This window comes from Pan troglodytes, chromosome 5 (assembly GCF_028858775.2).
Source record: "Pan troglodytes isolate AG18354 chromosome 5, NHGRI_mPanTro3-v2.0_pri, whole genome shotgun sequence".
Taxonomy (NCBI): Eukaryota; Metazoa; Chordata; class Mammalia; order Primates; family Hominidae; genus Pan; species Pan troglodytes.
Genome location: NC_072403.2, coordinates 83273143 through 83300432, shown reverse-complemented (window position 1 = coordinate 83300432; position 27290 = coordinate 83273143). Strand labels below are relative to the sequence as shown.

Below are 27290 nucleotides of genomic sequence, written 5' to 3'. Positions count from 1 at the left end.
GCTTTTACACTGTTGGTGAGAGTGTAAATTAGTTCAACCATTGTGGAAGACAGTGTGGCAATTCCTCAAGTATCTAGAACCAAAAATACCATTTGACCCAGCAATTCCATTACTGGGTATATATACCCAAAGGATTATAAATCATTGTACTATAAAGACACATGCACACGTATGTTTATTGCAGCACTATTCACAATACCAAAGACTTGGAACCAACCCAAATTCCCATCAATGATAGACTGGATAAAGAAAATGTGGCACATGGAATACTATGCAGCCACAGAAAGGATGAGTTCGTGTCCTTTGCAGGGACATGGATGAAGCTGGAAACCATCATTTTCAGCAAACTAACACAGGAACAGAAAACCAAACACTGCATGCTCTCACTCATAAGTGGGAGTCGAACAATGAGAACACATGGACACAGGGAGGGGAACATCACACACTGGGGCCTGTTGGGGGCTGGGGGGCTAGGAGAGGGATAGCATTAGGAGAAATACCTAATGTAGATGACGGGTTGATGGGTGCAGCAAACCACCATGGCACGTGTATAACTATGTAACAAACCTGCACGTTCTGCACATGTAGCCCAGAACTTAAAGTATATATATATATATATATATATATATATAAAAGTTTCTACACTAAGAATAATCACAAAAGTTTCTAAAATAAAAGTTCTCTAACATGTAGAGCAATCTTTTCTGATTGAAAAGTTAAGCCTTCATGAAACAGTCCATTGGCTTCACAGCCATATCAGATTGAGAATCTAAGTTGGTGTAATACATCTTTTGAGCTGCATTTTTTAAAGCTTTGGACTGTGTCAGTGAAGTATGCAATCCTATTGATCAACTATTCCAACTGGTTATCCCTGAGATTACAAAACCTTTTTCCAGAATTAATGGAGAAAAGCATCAATTTTTGATGAAACCTTATAGGGAAGATAAATTTTAATATGCTAATTTTATGCCAGAAACAAATGAATATGTACAACTTATTATGATAAACATAACTTCTATAGGATTTGGAATTTTAAAACCTTATGGACCTTCCTGGGCCACTGGGAGTTAACAGATAAGATTTTTTGAATCATAGATTCAATGCAGGTCAAATTGGCCTTAGTTGTGCTTGCCCTAATTTCAACTAGCATGATTACCGTGATGGAATCAGGGTTGGGTCAATATTCTCTGGCCTTCTGTAGGGGCACTTTAGTGTAGAAACAATCCCAAGGCAGAAGCAGTAGACTACAATTATGTTAAATTATTTTTAGGTCCATAAATGGATACATTTGCGGGTTCTATTGTTACAAAGAGTGATAAGATAAAACCTTGTTTTCAACTGCAGATTCCATGTCTATGAAGCAGGAGCTATCAGAACATGATAGTAGCATGTTCCTTCCTTCCTTGGTGCTGGGTGAGGGAATGGTGGTGTTGGTGAAAGATGAAGATTAAGAATAGGGAAATATTAGGAATAACAATAAAATCAATGTTTTTTCAAGTCTGCACTAAACTGAAATAATTTGCTTGTGTACTCAACTTGTATGGAGATTAAATAAATATTTTTCACAGTCAGGAATAAAATGGCTATCAACCCCCTCTGTTTATAAATGTGGTTCTCGAAATCTAGGCTTAGTATGATTTATTAATGATGATATAATGAAAGCCATCTTCATATTAATTAAAAGTTAGTTTTATTAAATATAAAAAACAAACACAAGAATAGCAAGGAAACTACTAAATAAGAAGACCTCTGGGATGAGGTAGTGGGAGCAAGGCAGAACTACTCCCAGGTATAAAAATGTGTTACAAAGCTCTTTCATTAAATGGTAAGTACTGGCACAAGAATAAACTGTCAGATAAAGGGAGTAAAATAAACCTCCAGAAGTAGATCCAGCTACATATAAAAATTTATGACAAAAGTGGTATCTCAAAAATCACTCGGACAAAAATGCTCTGTTTACTATACAGTGTGGGGACTAGTGGATAGCTGTTTGGAAAAAGATAAAGGTAGATCCATTTCTTTCATCACACCCAAGAATAAACTCCAAATTTTTATCATATATAATTTATCATTTATCTAATATAATATATTTATATTAGATCAGAGATCTAAATATAAAAAGTAAAACTATGCAAGTATCAAAAAGAAAAAAAACACCCCATGAGTGAATTCCTCTGAAACCAGTGTATAAGGAAAAGCTTTCTAAGTGTGACTACGGTCCCATACACAATAAAAGACTGATAAATTTGACTACATAATAAAAATTTTACATGGCCTGAAAAATACCACTAAGTCAAAGACAGCTGACAAACTGGGAGAAAATAGTCACAACATTTATCAGATAAAAGGTTAACTCCTTTATTTGAGAACTTTCTAAAAAAAAGGAAAAAAGATCTATAGAAATCCTATAGAAAAAGACCTGTAGAAATCCTATTGAAAGAAACAAAAAGATATAAAAATAGCCCTTGATCACATGAAAATATGTGTAATTTTAATCACATAAAAATGTAAATTAAAACTACATTGAAATTCCATTTTTCACCCAAAAAGTTGGCAAAAATTCAAAAGCTTGATAACACATTCTGTTGACGAGACAGTGGAGAAACAGCAATGCCATACTTGCTGATGGATAGGTGCAACTCCTCTGGAGAGGAATTTAGCCATCTATAAGCAACTATCTATGCCCAAGTCTCAACACAGAAATCCCTCTATGAATTTATTTTAAATGTATATCTTTAATAATATGAAACTATAAAAACATAGGTATTAAGTTATTCATAGAATACTGTTTATAATTGTTGAGCATAGAAGATTGGTTGAATAAACTATGGTACATACAGAAAATGGAGTACTATACAGCTGTAAGACAGAATAAGGAGGAACACTATTTACTGTTAGGGAATGATTTCTGGGAGACTTAATTAAGGGGAAAAAAGCAAAATGCAAAAATGTATATATAGTATGCTAACTTTGTGTATAAAAGAAGGGACATTTTTAAAATTTATATAAATGCCTATTTTTACAGAAATGAACACTGGAAGCACAAATCAGAAAACAAGTTAGTTGCCTTTAGGAGTTTGGGGAAATTGGATAGAAGGAATACAGAAAGAAGTGACACATCTCTGATTATACATTTTTGTACAGTTTGACTTTTGAAAGCATGTTAATATTCTACATATTCCAAAAATAAAATCAATATGAATAAGAAGGAAGTTCCTTCTTTTTTTTTTTTTTTGAGACAGAGTCTCGCTCTGTTGCCCAGGCTGGAGTGCAGTGGCATGATCTCGGCTCACTGCAACCTCCACCTCCCAGGTTTAAGCAATTCTCCTGCCTTAGCCTCCCGAGTAGCTGGGACTACAGGTGCGTGCCACCAGGCCTGGCTAATTTTTTGTATTTTTAGTAGAGACGGGGTTTCACCGTGTTAGCCAGGATGGTCTTGATCTCCTGACCTTGTGATCCACCCGCCTCGGCCTGCCAAAGTGCTGGGATTACAGGTGTAAGCCACCGCACCCTGCCGGAAGGAAGTTCTAAAACTGAAAGCAAACTAAAATACATGAACCTAACTATATTTCAAATAAACGCCACAGCCATACTAAAGGAAAGTAAAGGAAGGAGGAAAGACCAACTAAAGTAACTTATAAATACAGTATCTAACTATATCCCCTCATTCTTGGGGTAGGAGGGGAGGAAGAACTGCAAGCAAATCTCAGAATCTTGGTAGATTTGTTACTGTAATGACATGGGCAAAGCAATTCCAAACCTACTTCAGGTATACCAAAGGGTTGCACAAATGAATAAATGTGTTGATGTGGTTGGAAGTTCTCACTGTGGAAGAAGGGACATATAAATATGGAACGATGGAAGGCAAGAATGTATACTTTGGGAGTGGATTGGAACTGCAGTTTTGATATGAACTCATAATTTCTCAAATATGCATACATTTATGTGCACAGATACATGCACGTGTATATTTACACATGTCTGTTTATTGATGTGCATGTGTATGCGTATGTGTGTATGTGTTTGTTTATACATATGTGCCTAGATTGCCTAGCTCTCCTTACTGAGAAAGCCAAGAAGCAAAGACCAGAGTAGCCATGAGCAAACCTAACACCCAGACCATGGTCCTCACTAAAAGGAACCAAGGCTTCTAGGAGAAATGTCTGATTCCAGGGTTCAGACGGAGTAGCTTGCTCCTGAGGAAATGGGCTACCTGTGGCATCCAACATTTGTATTCCTCTTCCTTCAAATCCTAGGGAGCCAGCCATAGTTTCTTCCACCTACTATTGATATGGTTATCAGCCAGTTTTCCTGGGCTTCCATGAAGTTTATAGTGATCCTCAGGATATTAAAGAACTTCTACCAATCCCAAATTGTCATTTATTTTTATCCTGTGTTCCTGTGAACACTTTTTTAAAGGCAATGTAAAACTTGGATCTTAATAGCCATCATAGTAAGCTTCCCTTATTTGTAATTGGTTCCACATTTCTACTCCCATATGTTTTTGTCAGACATTATAAATCTGAAAGGTTTTCTAGAACACAAAATAAATGTCAGAAACAGAGGCAACAGCAAATTAAACAGCTTACATTGCAGAATACACTCAGTATAGCATGGATAAAAACTCATTGGTCAAGAGGATTTACAGTGTGAATTTGCTGAAGCTTATTGGCCCTACGAGCTCAATAGCTGACAGTGCAGCTGCCCTCAGAGCATGGGGAAAAATACATCAGAAACAAATGGCACTCTAATAAATTGGCCCTCTAACATCTTCCAGATGTGAACATAACATTTTTACTACCAATAGGATTTGAGTGAAGATTATAGTTTAAATTATCAGCCACAGTAGTGTGTCCCAATCCCTGGGGCAACCTACCTGAAGGAGAGTTACCTACTCACCCAGAATTGCTGCCATCCAAGGCCTTTGGCCTTTACATTTACATGGAGGCAGGTCTGAGCTCTGATCCAGACGGGCTCAACTTAGTGAAGCAGGGTCCAAGCAGTCACCAAGCAGACAGGCTATGCTTCTTTCCTTGTAGAAGAGTTAGGGCGAGGAAAAGCAACTGAAAGTTATTCTTCCCAGGGTTCAGATAAGGCGTTAACTGCCTAATTTACAGGCCCAAGAAGGACCTGCACGTCATGGCAAATTTTGAGTTCTGTAGTTTTTTTTAAGTGTGAGCTCCCAACTTTCTAGCATGCACCTCTTGCTTCTGCTTCACACTGCTAAGCCATTTTTCCCTTTTTTGTATGAACTTTTATGGCTCCGTCTACAGATTAATTCTGGCATAACAGAAGAGGCTCAAATGACTGTATTATAAGACTGAGGCTCACCCAACATCAATCGTAGTTACATGAGCTGGATTATTACCAGTGTTAATGTTTATTTGCTTAATTTGCTTGTCTTTGGATGAAAAGAAAATGGGAGACCGAAAGCATTATGGAGGGAAAATAGATTTTCGTCTTCTCCCTCTCTATCCTTGAACTACCTAGTACTGTACTTTCAAGTGGCTTATGGAAAGGATTAAAAGTGAAGGGTGAAAAGACAAATAGGAGCTGTTTCTATTGTCAGCCTCTGAAGTTCCATGAACAGGCTGAAAGTTCAATTGAGGTCTATGAAAAAATTAGGAGATGCCAAAAGGCCAGCAGCCAAGATTTGTGTCTTTGTGCAAGAACTGAATAGCTACCAACAAACTAGGAAATTTTTAAAACCTTGCCAATGATGGAAAAGTCCTATGAAAAAGAGAGTGAGAAAGGGTGAAACATTTCTGAAATAGATTTATGAACTCGTAAAAGAGTGTTCTCTACAGATCCTAGGCCTCTACGCATGTAGATAACTGAAATTTTAAGACTAAGAAATGACATTTTTTTTTTAATGATGCTGTTAAGTAATAGTGGTTGAAATGACTCAGAGCTAACTTGGATTACTTTAGTGAAGGGAAGTGACATGCATAATTATTAGTCAAAATTGAAGTTTACAACAAGAAAATATGTAAATTTGTAAGATGATTCTATTTTTAAGTTAATAACATGACATCTAGAGGATTTTTTTCTCAGTAATAAATTTCATTAATTACATTCAGAAAATAGTGATTGGCCCTTCTTAATTTTCTTATGCTTCTGAATATTTAAATTAAAAATATATCTATTTTGGTCATCTTTTTAAAAAAGATACTAGTCAACATAGTGAAAAAATTCTGGCTGTGTAAAATGAATTGAAACAAATGCCAAAAAGTAGAAATGTTTTTTATAAAGTGGAATTTGAATTTTTAAGATTAAAGTGACAAAAATATGATTAAGGCAAATATGTAGGATTTTATTTACTGGTCAATTTATAAAACATGTAAATGCTTCAAAATGCTTAGTCAATGATAATTTTCTTTTTTATAATTAGAATCTTTATCAGAAATGAATTTATTGCTGGTTATTTCTGTAAGGACGACTTTTCTGTTAAATCAAGTATCTTAACAGAAAGTTGGCTGTAATGACAGAGAAGAAACAGTAGAGGGCACTTTAGTTCTCTGACAAAATAATAGCATTTCTATAACCTTATAAAAATCAGTAAAATCGACAATGAGATTTGAACCACCTAGTGAAGGTTAAACAAAAATGTAAAGCAAGTTCCTCTGCTTCGCATAGTCTAACAAAAGATATTTCAGGTAAATTTCAACTTCTTTCCTTAAGCAATTCATAAATCAATTGGGTACCATATGAAAAACATGTTCTCAGATCTGCAAATTAGTGGATCCAACATTTCAAGAGAATTTCATTTTTAAAAATCACACAATTATTTGGAAATTGCCTGACTTGTTGGATGCAGTTGACTTAAATCAATAAATTCTCATTATCCAGGATTTTTAAGAGGCAAATTGAGTACTCTAAATATGTAAGAATTAGCAGTACATAATTGTATATTTCTTGGTCTTAGACATGTTTCTTATTCATAATTTCCTCTAAAATCATCTTTACCATCATTGCCATCACCATCATAATCATCATTTCAAGGCATAGTTGCCACTTTCAAGTATGTTCCACTCTATAATCATTGAATAAAACAATAAATACATGAAAAAGCAAACAATGGAAAAGACATTGCACAGTTAAATCTAAATTGTGTAGTTTAGTTTGTAAATGAACTCAGGCGAACCATTAAAATTCTCTGGGCCTCAGTTTTTACATTTTATAAATGAGATTCCATACTTGACGATGAGACTCTACAACACTGTCATCCATTCTTACTTTGTATATTGTTCTGTCAAATTTGGTCATCTGTGTCCTAGCTCTCAACAGATTCATGGTGTTTCTTAACCTTTTAGAGTTTAAAGACCTACTGGAAAATCTTATAAAATATATGGAGCTTATACCCCTAAAAAATGCTGTAATGTATACCTTACTCAAAATGAGCATTCATTTCAGGAAGTTCGAGGACCTTCAGAAATCAATCCATGGGCTCCACAAGCACTGTATCAAGAGGCATTCGAGACCAGTCTGGGCTGGAGGGTGAGACCCTGTCTTTATGAAAAAAGAAAAAGAGAGAGAAAAATGAATATTTGATAGAGGCACAAATCATGCAGTTCCCACATATTTGGGGGTTATTCCTAGAAATTTCATGTGCTGTTGTTGGGTAAAGATAGGCAATGAGGATGGAGAGGGAGGTAGGCCATATCCAGCAATTTTGGACTTTATGAAACAAGAGGAAGTAAACTGGAGTGTTTAAACATAAAGGTGGCCAATATGCATTTTGGACAGCAAAATCAGAAAGTAGAATGTGAAATAACTGGAGAAGAAAGACAGGAAGTGGGGAAAACATCAGTTTGTCAGCACAATAATCTGGGTTGGAAATAGTGAGAGCCTATTTTAAAACCTCTCCAACATTAAGGATGTTCCCTTTTCTAAGATAGGCCTACTTTGAGTCTGTATAAAAAATAATAAGACAAAGTTTTCAAGCACTAAGGGACACTTTGAAATTAGCCAAACGTTTGTTCTGTAATTCCTTTTGTTTTTTACTCAAGGCAACAGTTAGATGTTAGCAACCTTGCTTTTGTACCCTTTTGTCTACATAGGGTATATCAAAAGCTTAAGCAGCCTAGGAGCCGCTGAGGAGATGTGGCAACTCCTCCTGAATAGGAAGATATGGAGGGCTTTGCTCACCATGCACATCCAAGTTCAGTGACAGGTGTTCTAACTACTTTTATTACCTCCCTTGGGGCAACAAGGGTGGCAGAAATGATTGACCACTCATATTGTCATTTAAGGCTGGACCCAGGTGGAAATGCCTCTCCATTCTCTAGTAGCCAGATTAAAATGAGCAAGCAAAATTTCTGGATAGGGAGGTTTATCACAGGATTTTAGTGAAAATTAAATGCAACATATATAACTTTATGTATAGATTGTCTTCTAGGAAATTTGTAGACAGATCCTGATACTGCCTTACATTACCAAGTCCATTTGTTTTCTTGGTAATACAAGAGAGGGAAAATATCATTAATTTGATGGCTAGGATGAGATAGAGATGTCCTCATTCTATTAAGGGAAATTTAACTAGGAGCCTCCAAAAATAAAGCCAGAAATAAGGCAAGGTCAATGGAGTTGGAGAAAATAGATTAGATTTGAGCATTAGTTTGTTGAGTCCACTCGGAACTTGGCATTTAGTTAGATGTGGGAAGTGAAACTGTTGGTTCTAAACTATCTATAGAACAAAACCCACATCCCTCATTGGAAGCACGTCACGATCTGGCTCAATCCACCTTCTAGCCTCAGGTCCACCCACTGCCCACCTCATGGTCTGTGTTCAGTGGTCACCAGGCTACTAAACACACCATGCTCCTTAATGTCTGTGGGACGCAATGTCCTCTTGAATAAGAATGTCCTTCCCCACGACTGTCCCCCTCTGGTGAAATCCTATGCATCCCTAAACCTAGCCCCAAAGTCACCTTCTCTACTTAAGCCCTTGTTGACTCCCTGTCTACCTCCTGTAGGCAGAATTAACCACCTCACTCTCTGGGCCACCTCGGACTGTGTTCATATGTATAATGCTCATCATAGTATACAGAGATGAATGTTATTCACATCCGTCTTTCCCACTACACTATGAGCTCTCAAAGAAAGGTGGTCTAATTCCTTTCATACTCCAAGCTCCTAGCACAATGTTGGCACATAATATGAAATAGAACAATACTTCTTAAAGAAAGAAAAGGAGAGAGAGGAATTCCAGTCAAAAGGCTGTTGTAATAATCCAGACAGAACGTCTCATACATATGAGCCTATATATAGAAGGTGGGACTGGGAATAGAAATTCAAAATTATTAAAATAGAATAGTAGATTGGATGTGTAATTAAATGTAGGTACTGAGAGAGAAGAAAAACTTGAAGATGATTCTGACCACGTTTTCTGGCCAATAAGACGGAGAGATCATAGAGGATATTGTAAACATAGGAAGAAGAGGAAAAGGGAAAGGAAGTTAATTTCTGTTCAGACTTTTGAACTTAACATGAAGGGGGATTTTAGAAGATTGTTGTGTATTCAGAACTGAAACTAAGTTCAGGGCTTACAGCATAATCATAGAAACTATGAAGTGGATAATATTGAAGGGAAAAGAACCAATAACTGTATTTGGGGTTTTGTCTCTAAGAAATGGGGAAAAGAAGAGAAGGAAGTGAAAGGAATCTGTTGAGAGAGCAGGTGAAGTGATCCAAGAAAAGGCAGTGCCATGGGAACCAAGAAAGGAGACCAAAAGTGAAGAATGTTGAGTCTGAGCCAGAGAAGGACTGATGGAGCCATTGCCACTGTAGCCTCAGAGAGGGCAGCTTCACTAGAACAATGGCAGCAGAATGCAGATGGAGCCAGCGGGGAGAGGAGGTGAGGAGAGTGAGTGCAGCCTGCTCTCAAAAATATTAATCTTAACAGGGCTGAGGGATCTTGCTATACATCCTATAAATCATTTCTAGTTGTGACCTACATTGTCTTCTAATTGAATGTTGGCTTAATCAAATTTCATTAAAGTTTCAACTGCCCACAGCTACTAAGATAATTTTTGCTTTTTAAATTTAAGACATTAAAAATAGAATCTCTGTATAAGCCTGGGGTTGGGATGGAGAAATAGCTCGATGATTCATTTATCCTCTCTTTGAAAGTATATCATTTAAATCGCATTATGAATCAACTAATTTAGGGGGTTTTATCCTAATAAGATAAACCCAGAAGACCTTAAAGAGTTCTTGGGGTGCGGGGAGGAGGCACTACCATTAAATCTAGTTGGAATTGCATATGTCCAGCTGCTGTAGGGCTGGGGTCAGGGTTTAATTGTGAGCCCTACATACTTGAAGCCATCATTTCTTACTTGGCTTTCTCCTCCTGTCACTGTAGATTGCAGGCTGTATTGTTTAATGTAGCAAAGGGAGAATTGAAATGTCTGCCTTCCTCGCAGTTGAGTACTTTTTATTGTCTCATCCCCTATTTATTACTGAGGAGTTCTGGACTTTAGATCATAATCAGTGAAGCTTGTGGCTCTCTTTATCCAGTGCCATGCCCACCTCCGGGCAGGTTTATTCTATTGAATTTCAAATTGAAGACCTGTGTGTGTTAGCCAATTATATTTTAAATACATTTTCTGAACTGGTTTTAGGAAGCTTATTAAAATCCAGTTAAAAAGCAGGCTTTTCAGAGATCAAAGATATTAATTACATAATACATCTCACTCTGTCAGTGACTTTTTAGAAACTATACTAGATAGATTTCTGCAAAAGAAGTGTTTCTCTCCCAGGGGAAGAAACAGGAGTCCCAGGTGAAAGAAGTTTGAAAGAGCTAAGAAACTTGAGGAAAGAGACTTCTGCTTCTAGTAATCGCAGATGAGGCAATTCCTGCTGAAAACCAATTTTAAGAAAAGCTGTAGTTTATATGTAATACATTTATTTAGACATAATTTACGTATGTATTTTGTTTATTACTTGTTTACATGTTAGCATCTCCCTGCTAGAATATAAGCTACAGGAAGGCAAGAATGTTTGTTTTGTTCAATGATATATCCCAAGCACCTGGAACTCTATCTGGTACATACCAACTGCCCCATAATTATTTGTTGCATGAATCAATAAATTATCTAAAACCTCTGAAGTCCTGGGAGCATTTCACTTTACTACCACAGGGTAGCTCTCTTTAGTGCCCCGTCCTGTCCCTGCCCCTTTACTCTCTCAGACCTCTTTGTTCTCCCACCCAGTGCACTTCTACTGCATCTCACTCCCCCAGAGAACACAACCCAAGGGAGAGTAGCCCATCTCCTGTTCCACTGTTTAGTGAAAAGAATCCTCCATTGTCTTTTATTCATTCTCTCCCCATGCAGTGGACATGAGAGAAAGATCCCATAGCCCTCTTGGTCTTGGTTGGAACAGGAGGAAAATGAAAACTGGACATCCATCTTAGGACTTAATCCTACGGAGACCACAAGCTGGAAGAGGCACTCAATACTAGCATGGCTTCTGTGGCATTTTGATGAGTAGTATGGGCTCCACACTGAAATATTAATATCTTATTGTTTTGATGATGATGATGATGTTCATTGGCCCAGGGCAAAAGGTAAAGGTTGTGTTATAAAGCTGATTTATTCAATCTCTGTGGATGTTAACTCCACCCCATCCCCTTATTGAACAATTACGATGCCTATAAATATTGTATTGAGAAAGAAAAAAAAACTAAGGCAGAAGATATCATATTACCCGTCCATATGTGACATTTTGGCTGGCCAAGCCATAATGGCCAAAGAGGAGCAACTGTCAAAATTTAAGTGGGGTTAGAAAAGAAGAGAGGAACTTGCATGTTTGCACCTACAAGGACCCTCTTTTCTCCTCTGGTAGCCATGGAAACCACTCCTTGGACCTCCTTTCAAGAGACTCTGCATGGGGAGCACAGTTGACTGACAGCTCCAATTGCTGCTCCTTCGAGTCCACCATGGCACTCATGCCCAGGCCATGTTTCCTCCAGGGTTCTCCAGGTAGAGATGGAGCAGGTGGGGTTGCCAGAGGCAGGCCATCAGGCCATCGTGACTGATGTGGGACTTCTAATGCTTCCAGGTCTGAAGGCTCACCTGCCGCTTCCTGCTCCCTCCTCCTTTACCCTTCACAGGAGTTTCCTCCCCATAAATTTCTTGTGTATCTAGTCCTGTCTTGGCATCAGCTTCTTGGAGGACTTGAACTGATATGCACTCAACAGCCAGTAAATCCTGCTAATTCACAAAATCCTTGATTATCAGTACTAAAGAAAGACACTGGGGGTGAAGATGTCATCTTCTAAAAGACTTACTGGGGATAATCTACCACCAAATGTAGGTGGCAAATGCCATCTTTGATCACATAATGGAATCAATGAAGGAGGTTATTGATCTGGTTCAGAGGTGACTTTAAAATGTCCCAAACCCTTTAAATATGTGTGTATTGAGTATGTGTGCATTTCTCCTTGAAGAACATTTATACCTTTCATCTCATTAATCTACAAAATTATCAGCAGTGGCAGCTAATTGTCAGTTAACTAGGTAGTTCACAAGTCACATTAACATGAAATCTGTGTTTCATGTAAATAAAAAAAATAAAATGACTTATTTTATGCAATAATAGTCATGCCTCCATTTTTCACTCCAAACTAAGTGAACTTTAGTCATCCTAGGAGCTCTGCAAACTAAGCCTCTAGTACAAAAACAATCAGTACTGCATTCTTCATCTAATACTGAACTTTAAAAGAAAACATGCTTTAATTTAAATAGTTATTAACATGAAAGAAGTAAGTAATTGAGAAATCGGTAGGTTAATTTTTCATATTAGGGAATTAAATCTCAGTAGAAGATGCTTCAACTCTTAGCCCAGACAATGCTTAAAGTTAATCCACTGGAAGATAGTGGAAATACAAAGCACCTCTAGCAGCTGTTCTCAAGGAGAAGGTTTATGTCAGCACCGCTTACATCAACTATACTCAGAACATTTGTGTCAGCAGCATAAATGCTGGCATGTCAGCATCTCTGTTTTATACCTACCCCCCAAAATGTGCATAGTTTAATTAGACCAAATACAGAGAATGGTTTGTTTATAGCTCATCCTGGAAGTAATAGCTTCCTAAAGGAAACATTCCTGCCCCACCCTGGGGAACCATCTGATATTTGTCAGTGAAAAACCAACCCCTCATGGCTTGTTCCCTACAGGAAACTCGTCTCAGAAAGTAATAACTTTACTCCTGGATCTAGTAGAATATTTTTGGTGAGTTGGGACCAATAATTTGTCTGGACACCCACAGACATCTGTGCTCTACTACTACCAACTTCAGCTAAGCACTCTGAATTCCTCCCTGTGCAGGTTTATCTTGTTTGATGCTCAATTTCAATGTGAAAAAGAAAGTTGCAGAGAGAACTAGCAGAATAACAGAACAGCCCTATAATCCACTGTTAGGTTAAAATAAGTGAGGCCTTCAAAGGGACAGCAGGATCCTTGGAAGGGAGAGTAGCTCCATGAGCAGAGAATGACTTAGGGACAAATAGAGAACTCACTTCCTTTCATCCTGGAATGTTTTTTGAGTTTGTTTGGTCCTTACCTTGGTAGAAAATTCTTGCTCAGTATTCTCAATGTCTCAGTTCCTAGTAGTGAGTGATAATTTTAGGAAGCAGCTCAAGTTCATTCCTCAAAAACTAAGGGAAGAGATTTTGTTGAGTGGGGGAAGGTTAACAGTTGCATAGTGCATAGGTTGCTATCTTTTCAGTCACCAAGGGGTGAATTAAATCCAGTTAAGGTTTAGAAAATATTGAATCATTTGAAACCCTTTCTATGGAGAACAAGGTGCTAGGGATAAATGTCAGAGGAGTGTTAAAATAAGACTGTGTTAAGACTTTTGAAGAAGAAACCAGAGATCTCTCTATGACAATGACAACCAGATACTAACTTCTGACGAAACAGTCGCCACCTCCAGCTAAGTTCCTTCCTGACCACTAGCTGAGTTCCTTGTATTTCAGTTTCTACTGGCACCTTCTTTTTCTAAAAGGATCAGTCACCTAAATCCTGAATTAAAACATTTGTTCTGAAACACACACACACACACACAGCGATACTTGTAAAGCATTACTCTTCATTGCAGAGATATCATGGGGTGGTCAGCAAGTGTAATGTGGCCATCATAAATTCAGATCAAGTGAGGGCCCTTGTCTTGGGTTTTTGGATATATACTAAAAAATCTTTTTACCAGGGCTCTGAAAGAGACCCAGAAAGAAAAATAGAAAGCTTAACTTGGGGCTGCAAATGTCCTCACACAGTAGCAGTTAATGCTTCTGCAAATGCCTATGGCTATAACCCCACTGACTCTTAAAAAGAAAAAAAAAAGTATACAAATCTTTTTTTCCAGTTTGACCAATGTCTGTTTCACATTTTAAAGATATACTTTCATAGTCATAATTCTGGAAAAGCCAGTTATGGACATGAGGATCAGAGTAAAATATATTAGGTGTCATATGTTACTTTGTTAACACAGAGTAATAATTTTTACTTGCACTGCATCTTTTTGAAAGATCACAAATTGCTTTACTGCTGTCACTACAGAGCCACTATTCAATCATTTTGAGGAATTATAAAGGACATAAAGAAACTTCTGAAGATGAAAGAAGGAAAATGCTTTTCCAATCTAATAAAAAAGGAAAAAGATGTGTCACAGGAAATTACAGATTGCTGGACCTTTATGAGTACCAGGGCAAATGATCAAACAAGCCCTTATAATACTACATAAGATATGTAGCAGTGACACAGCTTTCTGAAGAGCATCTTACTAACTAGGATTATGTGTGTGTGCTTTTTTTGAAGTAGTTTTAATGCCAATAGATTTCTGAGTCCATTGCACTGAATAAGTAACAAGGTGTCATGGACTGAGAATAAGAGACACGGATCTAGCCTTGTCTCTTGCCCACGTGACTCTGAGTAAATCACTCATCCTTTCATTTCTTGGACTCTCCTTCCATAAAATCATGTAATATTTCTTACTTGTCAACATCCCTTGAACTACAGCCCTTGAGAAGTTTAGGCCTGGGGCCCCAAATCCTCAGGCTATTTGTCTCTCTATTAAATGCCATCTAGGGTGGCTGCTTGGCTTGCAGGATACACACTGCTGAAATGCATCTCTTTCATGCAGGAGTTTTGGGATGGAAAATGGCCATACCTGGACCTCAGTATCCCACTCTCCTTTCCTCTTGTACACTGCTGATTAGTGCAGACATAGACACTTTATTCAAACTCGGTTGATCAAATTCTCTCTCCCAGGACACTGAATGGAAAGACAGAAAGACGTACAATGATAGGAAATTGTCAGTCTAGAGGGTCACAAGACATTTTAAAATTGTGAAATATAATAGCATAGAGTAAAATAGATCAGAGGGCGGTAATCTTAGCATCTTTTCCCACCACTCACTGCAGTGGCTTCCTCACAGTGCGTAGTACTAGATGGGGCCAGCAGTGCTGGTCAGAGACTCCCATAGGTCCCATTTCCTATTCCTCCTTTTTGGAATGCCCCACTCTACAACCGTTCGCCCTCATGTAGGGTCAACCAGATGCCCCCAAATAGTTGAAACTCTGGCCAGTGGGGTCATCCTGGGGCCCTGTGGCTGGACCCTGGTTCCAGGAGGTGGCCTGGTGAGGGAATTACTCTTGCCGGCTGGCACAGGATTTCTTTTGCAGAATTGTATGAGATTGGGCTGCCAGAATAGTGTTGAGACACTGATTTGGGAGTGCTACACACCCTATGGGGTCCTGTCAGTGGGCATCACTAGTGGTAAGAATAAGGCTTGTTTTGTGAGACTTTCATTCATATATATAATTATGTAATTTCTATGTAAATATTATATAGATATATAAATATTTTGTATATAAAATTCTTACATAATAGAGAATTTTTATTAATATGTGTTGATATTATAAATTTATATTTATATATATTAAGTTGACATACAATACATTTCTTATTGTGAGTCATAATAAAAAATGCTGCCCTTGGTGAACCACCACCTTCACCTAAAAATAGATTAATATATGTAAAACTAGTGTGGGTAAATGGCAGTAGCAACACATAATACAATTATAGTTTAATTATCTCAATCAAATCAATAACTTACGAAAGGCAGAAATGAAGAAGAAACTTTTTTTTTTTTTTGGTAGAGACAGTTTCGCCGTGTTGCCCAGGCTGGTCTCAAACTCCTGGCCTCAAGCAATCCACCCTCCTCAGTCTCCCAAATTGCTGGGATTACAAGTGTGATCCACTGCTTCCAACCGAAGGAGAAACTTCTATACCACGATATGCAATTGCCATTTATGCTGGTTTGGATTCATTCATGAGTCTAATAAACAGAATAGATGGATTCTTCCTTTGAGAACTGAGCAGAGCTAGAAACTCTAAGGTCAAAACAGGCAAGTCATAATGGTGACAGGTCACCTAAACTGCAGTTCACAACTGCATTTCTTAAACAAAGCCCAACAAATTACCATTTCAGGGCCCTTGCAGGTGTCTGAGTCTAATCATTATCGCAAAGACTTCAGAGTTTAACCTTCTCATTTCACTACCTGTACCCTATCTACTATTTCAAATTGGCTTTTTAAAATTCTGTTATATTATTGATCAACAACGGAATTGTAAATTTCCATCATTTTATCATTTAAATAAGATCTTTTAATTCCATGTGAAAAATAAAATTAGTCGAGATAAGTGAACATCAAAATTTTAGACAGTTTTATATTTGCATGACTTCTAGAAATGTCAGATATAGCTTAAAATCTTTCTTAATCTATTCAGTCAGTTGCGTTGAGAGTCAACATGTTAGCCCTGTCAGTGCCTGGTCAAGCCTGAAAGAATCAAACTCTATGACTCAAGGCTAAAAGGAAAGTTTTAATGCTTGAAAACCTGTCAACTACCTCATGATTTTTTCCAGTTTATGGAAATCATTATAGTAGTATTCCTTCCTCTTAAAAATTCATCCATGACTTACTGTCAGATATACTTCCTTCAATTAAAGGTTATTCTTCCTCATAATGTTTCCAAATGCATACTCCTTTTTTCTTTAAAAAGCCTCAAGTTATTAACAAGTATAAAAAAATAGGCTTTATCATCACATTCGTTGACAGCTAGCATCACTCTTCCTGCTGTTTTTTTTTCTTTAAGACACCACAACCTTTTTATGTTCACGCTGTCTGTGCATGTTTATGTCATCTATCACCAGGAACCATACCTGCTAGGGTAAAGATATGGCACCAGAGGAGGGAGAGACATCGCCAGCCAAATCCCTTGTAGATTATGTCAGAGTGAGTGATGATGGTGGAAGCCTGTAGAAGAACAGCAGAACCTGTGGGATCCTAAGATGCTTTATCTACCTCAGAATTTGTGCAACCCTCCTGTGCTGAGCATTTTCTTGAACATTTTTCATATTCAACATAAGCCAAAATTCCATCTTTAAGCCAGATCATTCCACATCCCAAGTTACTCAACTAAGGCTATTTTTCAATGTTTTTGTCATCTTGTTCGATGGGTACACGATGATTTGGTATTTAATTCTGAGTCCACTCGATATTTTTAGCAGAAGATCACAGCCTTTTAAGAAAGTGACATAAAGAATGGGAAAATGCAAGTATTGGCTTGTCATTGTCACTATCTTTTTTTCAGAGAAGGGAACTCTTGAGATCTCTTTTGCCTTTATTCCAAATTTCTGAGCATAGCTGCAAGGTTCTTCAAGATTTGTCTCACCTCCCATTATTGCTTAGTTCTGGTAGTTCTTTAAAATCTACCTTACATGTTATCCATTGCCTGCCACGTTCAGTTTGCAGTCACCTGCTCCAGGTGTACATGAGCAGGGAGGTGTGTGTGGCAAACAGCCATTTTGCTATGGTTTAGCATTTATTGCCACTTCAAAGTTATGCTTTTGGCATTATCTCCAAATGATATTATATAGAGAGTCACATAAATACACTAACAGGGTATGTCATCATTCAGCTATTCATCACACAGTCTTAAACATGCACTATTGGTGGCCCATACTGCCTGGATATCTTCTTTAGGGACAGCATTTTTATGTGTGTGTGCTAGTGGTTTATATTTGTTAAATGTAGCAACTCAAAATATAACACAATTTTTATGAATTTGTTTTGACATTTCCTCAGTTTTTAATAATCTAGGACCCCCGACTGTAAGTCGTCACAAGCTCTGTAATATTTCTTTTCTTCAACTTTTAAGTTCCAGGGTACGTGTGCAGGATGTGCAGGTTCGTTACCTAGGTAAATGTGTGCCATGGTGGTTTGCTGCACAGATCAGCCCATCACCTAGGTATTAAGCCCAACATCCCTTAGCTATTCTTCTTGATGCTCTCCTGTCCCCAGTCCCACCACACAGGCACCAATGTGTGTTGTTCCCCACCATGTGTCCATTGTTCTTAATGTTCAGTGCCTATTTATAAGTAAGAACATGCAGTGTTTGGTTTTCTGTTCCTGTGTTAGTTTGCTAAGGATAACAGCTTCCACCTCCATCCATGCCCCTGCAAAGGACATGACCTCGTTCCTTTTTATGGCTGCCTAGCAATCCATGGTGTATATGTACCACATTTTCTTTATCCAGTCTATCAGTGATGGACATTTGGATTAACTCCATGTCTTTGGTATTGTGAATAGTGCTGCAGTGAACATACAAGTGCATGATTTATAGAATATAGAATGATTTATATTTCCTTGGGTATATACCCAGTAATGAGATTGCTGGGTCAAATGATATTTCTGCCTCTAGGTCTTTGAGGAATCACCACACTATTTTCACAATGGTTGAACTAATTTACATTCCCACCGGCAGTGTCAAAGCATTCCTTTTTCTCTGCAACTTCACCAGAGTCTGTTGTTTCTTGACATTTTAATGAGAGCCATTCTGAGTGGCACTAGATGATATCTCATTGTGGTTTTGATTTACATTTCTCTAATGACCAGTGACGTTGAGCCTTTTTTCATATGTTTTTCGGCCACATGAATGTTTTCTTTTGAGAAATGTATGTTCATGTCCTTTGTTAACTTTTTAATGTTTTTTTTTTCTTGTAAATTTGTTAAGTTCCTTGTAGACTCTAGATAGTAGACCTTTTTCAGATGGATAGATAGCAAAAATTTTCTCCCATTCTGTAGGTTGTCTGTTCACTCTGATAGTTTATTTTGCTGTGTGGAAGCTCTTTAGTTTAATTAGATCCCCTTTGTCAATTTTTGCTTTTGTTGCAATTGCTTTTGGCATTTTTGTCATGAAATCTTTGCCTGTGCCTAGGTCCTGAATGGTATTGCCTAGATTTTCTTGTAGGTTTTTATAGTTTTGGGTTTTACATTTAAGTCTTTAATCCATCTTGAGTTAATTTTTGTCTAAAGTGTAAGGAAGGGGTCCAGTTTGAATTTTCTGCATATGGCTAGCCAGTTATCTATCCTGCACCATTTATTAAAAAGGGAATCATTTCCTCATTGCTTGTTTTTGTCAGCTTTGTCGAAGATCATATGATTGTAGGCCTCTGGTCTCATTTCTGAGTTCTCTATTCGGTTCCATTGGTCTATATGTCAGTTTTTGTACCAGTACCATGCTGTTTTGGTTACTGTAGCCTGGTAGTATAGTTTGAAGTTGGGTAGTGTGATCCCTCCAGCTTTGTTCTTTTTGCTTAGGATTGTCCTGGATATTCAGGCTTTTTTATGGTTCCATGTGAATTTAAAAATAGTTTTTTCTAATTCTGTCAAGAATGTCAATGGGTAGTTTAATGGGAATAGCATTGAATCTACACGTTACTTTGGGCAGTATGGCCATTTTCACGATATTGATACTTCCTGTTCATGAGCATGGAATGCTTTTCCGTTTGTTTGTGTCATCTATGATTTCCTTGAGCAGTGGTTTGTAGTCCTCCTTGAAGAGGTCCTTCACTTTCCTTGTTAGCTGTATTCCTAGGTATTTTATTCTTTTTGTAGCAATTGTGAATGAGAGTTCTTTCATGATTTGGCTCTCTGACAAGCTCTGTAATATTCTTTTATACATCCCTGCTTTGGTATTTGCTGTTTTCTTTCTTTTCTTTGCTGTTCTTAAAGAAGTAGCTCCAACTTACATCCTACCCTTGGGCAGAATTGCTTTTCTCTCACAGTACATATCTTTATTGCAAACCACCCCATTATGCATTGTGTGTCTGTGCGTTTGCCTATCTGTCCCTCCCATACACTGCGAAGACTCAGTGTTACCTTTGTTAGATGTGAATCTCAGAACAACAGATGCTTTTCATTCACCTGCTAAAAAGACCAGCAGGTATCCAGGACCCACTGAGCACTGTGGCTAGGCAGCATCTCTCAGAATGTCTGCATACTTCAATTGCCCCTTTTGAGTTGCATAGTAATCAAAAGTCTATTGCATTTGTTCTCACATCTTTATAACAGTTTTACTAGTTATGATAAGCAAGTAATCTCATTAAATATTAAACAAACATAAAATGAGCACAACAAAAATGAAAGTTTTATTTCTGTGAAATGTATTCTGAAAGCTTTGGGAAAACTTGATAAAGGAAATCACAAAACAAACAAAAATATCCTGACAAATTAATTATGGGAAATACCATTATACACAATTGAAGGGAAATTTTTAAACATCCAGATGGATTCTTCACTCAGATATATTGTAAGTATCATTAAATCTTTGCTCAATTTTAAGAAGTCACAGTTGAAAAGTATGATGCATGGATGGGTCAGTTTTTATCAAGAAGAACAAGCTGTAGCTCCAAACAACAGTGTCAGTTTAATAATTTCAAAAAAAGGTCCTGGCTTTACATCACAAGATTGGCAAATCAATTAAAGGTATAATAAAAATGTTTAAGAAATATCCCTTTTAACCTTCTTTAACCCATGTTTAAACATGAACTAGCAAATCCTTGACAAAAGGCCTTCTACTGAACTTTGCCCTGACTCCTAACCTTTGCTGCTAAGAGTGAGTAAAAATAACAGAGTCAAACTGAAACTAAGGAAAGGAGGAAACCCCTCTCTGATGGGGAAACTGAAATGTGACTGACATGCTACCTGTGACTATGAGTCACCTTATGGAGGACACTGGGGTAAATGAGGTATGAGAGATGGAGACAGAAAGCCTGCTGATTTGGACCCCTGAGAGTTGCTCTCAAGACCAGGCACACACCTTTTGTTCTAGAATTAACCACACAAACAGCATCTTTTCCTTTTTATTTGAGTTCTTTAAAGCTGGGTTTGTTTCATGTGTAAACAAACAAGTCCGGGTAATAATAATTTTAAAACCTCTACCTTATATATTAAGGAATTACTATGGAATCTTTTAATTGACCCAAAAATATTACTGGATGTAATATTACTGGACATCTCTTCTGTCCCAGGCTCTGAGGATGGAACAGTGAACAAATCAGACAGTCCGGGTTCTCCTGGAACTTACAGGCTAGTGCCCAAGGGCTGGAAAGGATTGCAAATATATATTTTGTATTTACATCACACTAATATTTGTATCATAATATTATTGCATTCATTATGTGTTAATAGTTGACAGATCCAACATGGACCTTGAAGAACATGTGAATATTTTCAAGGGAGTAGCCATAAACCTTTATTTGAATGCCAGTGAAAATAATTACATACTCCAAATCATATTCCTGTGCCATTGTCAAATTCAGAATTTGGTGTTAAAGGAACTGTAAGACTTAACAAGCAAGGCAATTTCTTATGTTCTCATGATACAAATATATAGAGAGTAGCCCCACGTGGATTGGTTACTGCTGGGTAACAGTACTTGTAGAAATTCAGAACTGGAAGATGCCTACACGTAAGGAGTGTGAAGAACAGAGGAATGAACTGGTTCATTCATGGTCAGCCAGACTGCAAATGTGGCAGATCCCAGCCAGGTGTTCACGGTAAGTCACCATGGCTTGAAAATATGTCACAAGTAGTTTGTTACTCATAATAAAAGAGTAACATTTGAAAATTGTTACTTTTTTTCAGAAATTAGATCACATTTTGATTATTCCTATAACATGCTCATTTGCATTCCAAGATTCATTCTTGAGCAGAAGAATGAATCAGCTTATTCCCTGCTTGTGAGCCAGAAATTGCACATTCCCTGGGAAGTTCCTGAGAGAAGATTGTGCAAACCGAGGTTACGAGTCATGTTTCTTGTCACTGGACACATAAAGGCTAAGAATCTTGTGACTTGGTGGAAAATCCAGGACTAGAACCCAGTATTTTGAGTTTTTTAGAGAGTCTTGTTTTTTAATCAACTTATAATAAAGGGTAGGATGGACTCTCAATCTTTGAATGTGGAGGAGAAAATTTAACATGTGATTATTAGTGGCCCACGAGAAATAAACCCACATCAAATGAAGCTCAGTTTGTGGTATCTCTAGAACACTTTCTTCCTCTGTTCCTCAAAGATCTGGTGGTAATTTTAAAACCTTGTCTAACTTCTGTTTGTTGTAGAGGAGGTTAATACTTTGCCCAAACTTGGGCTTCATCACATGGTATTAGAACATGCCAACTAACGCCCTATTCAAATACCTCAAATAAAATAAAATATCATTGATTTGGGCCCAATGCTATAAACTTCAGTTTCCAAAAGCTTTCAGTGTCAATTACTTCCCATAGCAAAGCAGTCCACAAGCCTCTTGATGATGCTTAGAGTCTTATATCATCAATTGCAGGCCTGTTTATACTTCACAATAAAATCTAATTTCTTGTACTTACTGTCAGAGTTAGGCAGCCTTATTGAATTGAATTCCTAAAGAAAATGATGATCTCAGAAGTAAACCTGAACTTATTAAAACAAGCTTGCAGTCCAAATTTCCAGCAGCAATGGGGCTTCCTAATTCAGTTAATTCAATACGTGCTACTCAGCAGTTTGAAGGATATGCTTTCCAGAATATAGTGAGATCTCACCCTATTAGAGGTAAAAAGTGAATTGAATGCAATTCATACAATATTAATAACTTGCTCTACTTTACAGCTTAGTAATAAAGTTATTTATGCTCCCAGAGGCGTTTCGTGACATTCACAGTAGAAAGATGGCAGTAGACAGGTGGGCTGGGCCTGTGACATTTAGAAATAGCAGAACTGTGACACCTTCCTGTGAGGCTACATAGGATGATGGCCAAGGAGAATGACCCTGGTACAAAATCTTTATAAGCAGCACACTGAAGAAGAGACATAGACTCTAAATAAACTTCTATCCTACCTTTTGGAACAAGTGAATAGCAAAAATTGTAATTTAGATGAGCATAGTCTGGACATAGATCAACTAGCTACCACACCACAAATTTATCTTTCCCAGATCAACTGTATCCTTTCAAGATTTAAATTACACATTTCGCCTAGCTCCTCACAAATTAACATAAGTTATACTCAACCTCCACTATACACATAGATGAAATTTTTGTCTTTAATTATGTACTGTTTTATATTCTTGTATCCATACTATTTTCTATTGTTTCCTATGTTCAGTTCCAAGCACCTAGAAAACGATAATCACATCTTATGCAGTGCTCCCCTATCTCCCACAACACCTGCCACAGTAGTAAATAAAAGACCAATGCTGAAGAAGTATTTGTAAATAAAGAAAGAAGATGCCAAAGTTTTATCTGATAATCATTTTCCATGATCAGATGTAGGATGTGCAAACAGAAGGAAGTGGTGTCATAAATAATTCAAAGTAGCAGATAATTGGAAGGTCATTTCTATTTTACTTTGAAATGCATTAAGGCTGGCCACAACTTTAAAGAACAGCCCACTTATAGTCTCATCAGCAAATGATGAGTCATGTGCTGTGATAAACTGAAAGATGAATAGGAATGGAACACAGTTTCCGTATTTTGTCTACACAACATTTATCACCCACTTCCTTCTAGCATCCTATTAGCCTTCTAGGTAATTAGCTCCCCGATTATGTTCAATCTTTTTGGGAAAGTAACTCCAGGCATCACTGGATTCACTAATTTTAACTAATTTCTTCAATTAATTTCAACTAATTTCTCTGTTATTACCTGGCATAACTAAGGGCTGGTACATCACTTATACTTGGCTAATCAGACACACTTTTCCAGGGCTTGAACTTTAGGCCATGTTATGCCAAGGCAGAAAGGAAAAAGGACATTCCAGGGCTCATAACATACATGGGGCATCCATCAGGTCTTGCTCCTAAGACTTAGTGGAAATTCTTAGGTCCCATAAATTCCAAACAGGTTCTGGTAATCTGAGTTTTTAATGAATTCACTTGTAATAGAATATAATAGACTTATTTTCTATTGTTTGCAACCAAAACACCCTAACTGCCCTGTTGGGCCAATGCTTCCCTGAGAAATGTGGAAGTGGAAAAACAGGACACAGACACAGCGTAGCACAAGGGTAGAGTGTGAGAAGATATGATGAGTAGAATCAGGGTCAGAGAAGCCACATAAAGTGTGGGAAGGTTATCATTGTGCAGTAGTCAAAGGTAGGGGAGGGTCAGAGGAGGCTGATGCATAGGGTAAGGAAAAGGCCAAGAATCATACAAAGAAGCAGATATGCCTGAAGGATGAGACCCTGCGACCTCTAGGAGGACTGGCTCCCAGTGGCAGTTCAGTTCCCAACGCTTTTTCTCAGAAGAGCCCGCTGTGTATTTCCCTGGATTTTCATTCATTTAATAATCTCCTTTGTACTCTTCCATGGCTTTTTAAAACGAACATATAGTGATTAAGTTGTGAGCTCTAGGGTCCAACTGCCTATGTAAGTAAGACTCTCACTCTATCACTTATTTAAGTTTTCCTATCTGTAAATTGAGGCTACTAATAGGTACCTCATACCTCATAGGGTTTTTATGAGGTTTCAATAAGATAATTCAAGCACACTGCTCAGCCCAACACCATTCCGATTTATCAGAAACAAATCTCATGTATCTCTTCAAATTATCTCTACCTCTCACCTCCTAGACAGCCCACATTTCTGGAAATGCAGGATCCTCACCCTTGGCCAACCCAGGTAGCTGGGCAAAACACCCTGAGCAGCCACTGAAGCTGCCTTGTGATGCAAGCTAGAAGTGACAGGGAGTTGAACCCCCCATGGAGCAAACTCTGATCAATGGGAAAGGGATAAGAGGGAATCAGGTAGATATAGTCCCCTCCTTCCTGCATCCCTGGACTGCTGCAAGGTACAGTTTCTCCCTTTGACCTCTCTGGAGAAGTTCCTGGTAGACCGGCTGAATGACTTGGCCATTCTGGACACAGCTCCCAGGAAGCAGGAGCCAAGGTGGTAATGTTTCCCATCCCACTGATTTCCCATCTGTCTTTGCGTAGTTTCCCTTCTTACTCATTCTGGCTCCCCTAGGTTTGCACCTGTCATATACAACTCAGATTTTAAAATCCCTGTTCACTTCAATCTCTACTTTCCAGGTAACCCAGTCCAAGATAATATTAATAGTGTTATTATCATCACTTGAACTAGCCAAATTGGGCATCCGTTACTTGAAACCAAGGGAGTCAGGATAAAGCAATGAGGCAGAGTGTGCACTGTCACGCCGAGCTCCATACTGATAAACAGGTGAGCTACTCACCAACTCAGCACTATGACCAGAAAATATTTTTTAGAAGGTATTGAAGGCTTGAAGATAACTTTAAAGAGTAAAACTAGTCGCTTTTAAAAATAGTTACTAATAAATATAATAATATGCAACAAGATGCTTTATATTAAAAGCATAGATGTTTCATATATAAATTCTCAAATGAAAACTTTAGAGAAATACTGAATCAGATAAACTTTTTTTATTTTTCTCCCTTATGTAAATATTATTAGGCCATTTACCAGTTTCTTCCCCATACATTGATGCTCATAGTTTTATTCTCTTGTAAAGAAATATTTGCAGGATGATAATTTGCATAGAAGATAATATTATGAAGTGTTGAACAATACCCTTATATTATAATAGCTGATGAGAAAGCTAGTGCACTTATATGCTATATGTCAGAGATGTTTTAAAATATAATATATGTCTTATGGCTGAAAGGAAATAAAAAGGTTCACAATAGTAGTTGTTGGCTGGTAAGCAAAAGATAATCTCAAAGTGGTGATTATGACACAGACCCTGGACTCAGGCAGAACAGGCTCAAATCCCTGCTCACTGCATTCTAATTTTGTGTCCTTGGCCAAGTTACCCTATAGTTCTAAGGTTTGGTTTTCCTTTCTGCATTATAGTATATATAGGAACAATATAGATAAAGGTTAGATGTATAGATATAGAATAAAATAGATACAGGAATAGGGTGGGATAGGTGAACCCAACTTAAAGGGCTGCTGGGAGAAATGGAGTCTTCCTCATCTCAGTAAATATTACCATTACTCACCTACTTGCTCATCCTTGATTTCATTCTTTCCATAGCTTTCTCTTATCACCCACATCTAATCCATCACAAATTTCTATCAGATCTCCCTCCAAAATGCATCCTGCATCCATTCTCCTCTCTTCTGCCTCCAATGCTCACATCAAGGTTACCATCATCTCCTGCCTGAGGTACAGAAATAACGTCTAATTGTTCCATTCTTCTCCTTATATAATCTGTTTTCCACACCGCAACCAAGTGATCTTTTATAGCATGAATTGCATCATGTTACTCCCTGCTTAAAGCCTCCAAAGGCTCTCCACTGCACTGAGACTGAGTGGAGAGAATTACCATTGCCCGCAAGTTCTCGTGACCTCGCTCTTGCCTGCCTCTCCTCTCTCCTCCTCTAGTCCTCATCCCCAACTCATGGCACTGCCCTCTAGCACATATGCTGGCCTTCCTTCTATTCATCAAACAGATGCAGTCCATTCCTCCTTCAGGATCTTCATGTCTCCCCTTCCTCCTGCTTAGAATGCTCTTCTTTCAGGTCTTTGCATGACTTTCTGCTTCTCAGCATTCAGGTTTGTTTTTAAATCCTGCCTTCACAGGCAGACCTAGCCACCTGCCCCTTGGCAGGCCCCACCCCATCACCCTATTCCTTAATGTTGTAATGTTTCTTCAAATGACTTCTTGCTATCTATAATTATCTTATTGATTTAGTTATTTAATGCCTGTTTACCTAATTTGAATTAAGATCCACTAGAGCAGAGACATTTTCTATCCTGTTTACCACACTACTCTCAAGGCTGAATAGGTGAATGTGTGCAGTGCTTGGTATATAGTCTCATTTCCCTGGCACTTCCCAAGGCTGGGATCATGAATTGCTTTTATGATGGAAGAAAATATAAGCTACTTTTTCTTTGACCAGGAAATGCTGGTTTTTTGTTTTTATCTGGA

At 37.8% G+C, this 27290-nt stretch overlaps 1 protein-coding gene across 10 annotated transcripts in view; it reads left to right on the top strand.

The window, feature by feature from the left end:
- The window catches only part of LOC462815 (putative uncharacterized protein encoded by LINC00472), a 242395-nt gene that overhangs the window by 70196 nt on the left and 144909 nt on the right, over nt 1–27290 (top strand). For 2 of the 10 annotated variants that reach the window (XM_063813189.1, XM_063813195.1), the window contains 3 exons: nt 7414–7497; nt 9630–9856; nt 11337–11602. The exons of 4 other annotated variants lie outside the window; for them this stretch is intronic. The gene's annotated coding sequence lies outside the window, so the exon portion shown is untranslated. Of the gene's footprint in view, nt 1–7413; nt 11603–27290 lie in introns of those variants that run through there. 4 more of the 10 variants (XM_063813188.1, XM_063813187.1, XM_063813190.1 and 1 more) reach the window with 4 other exon arrangements.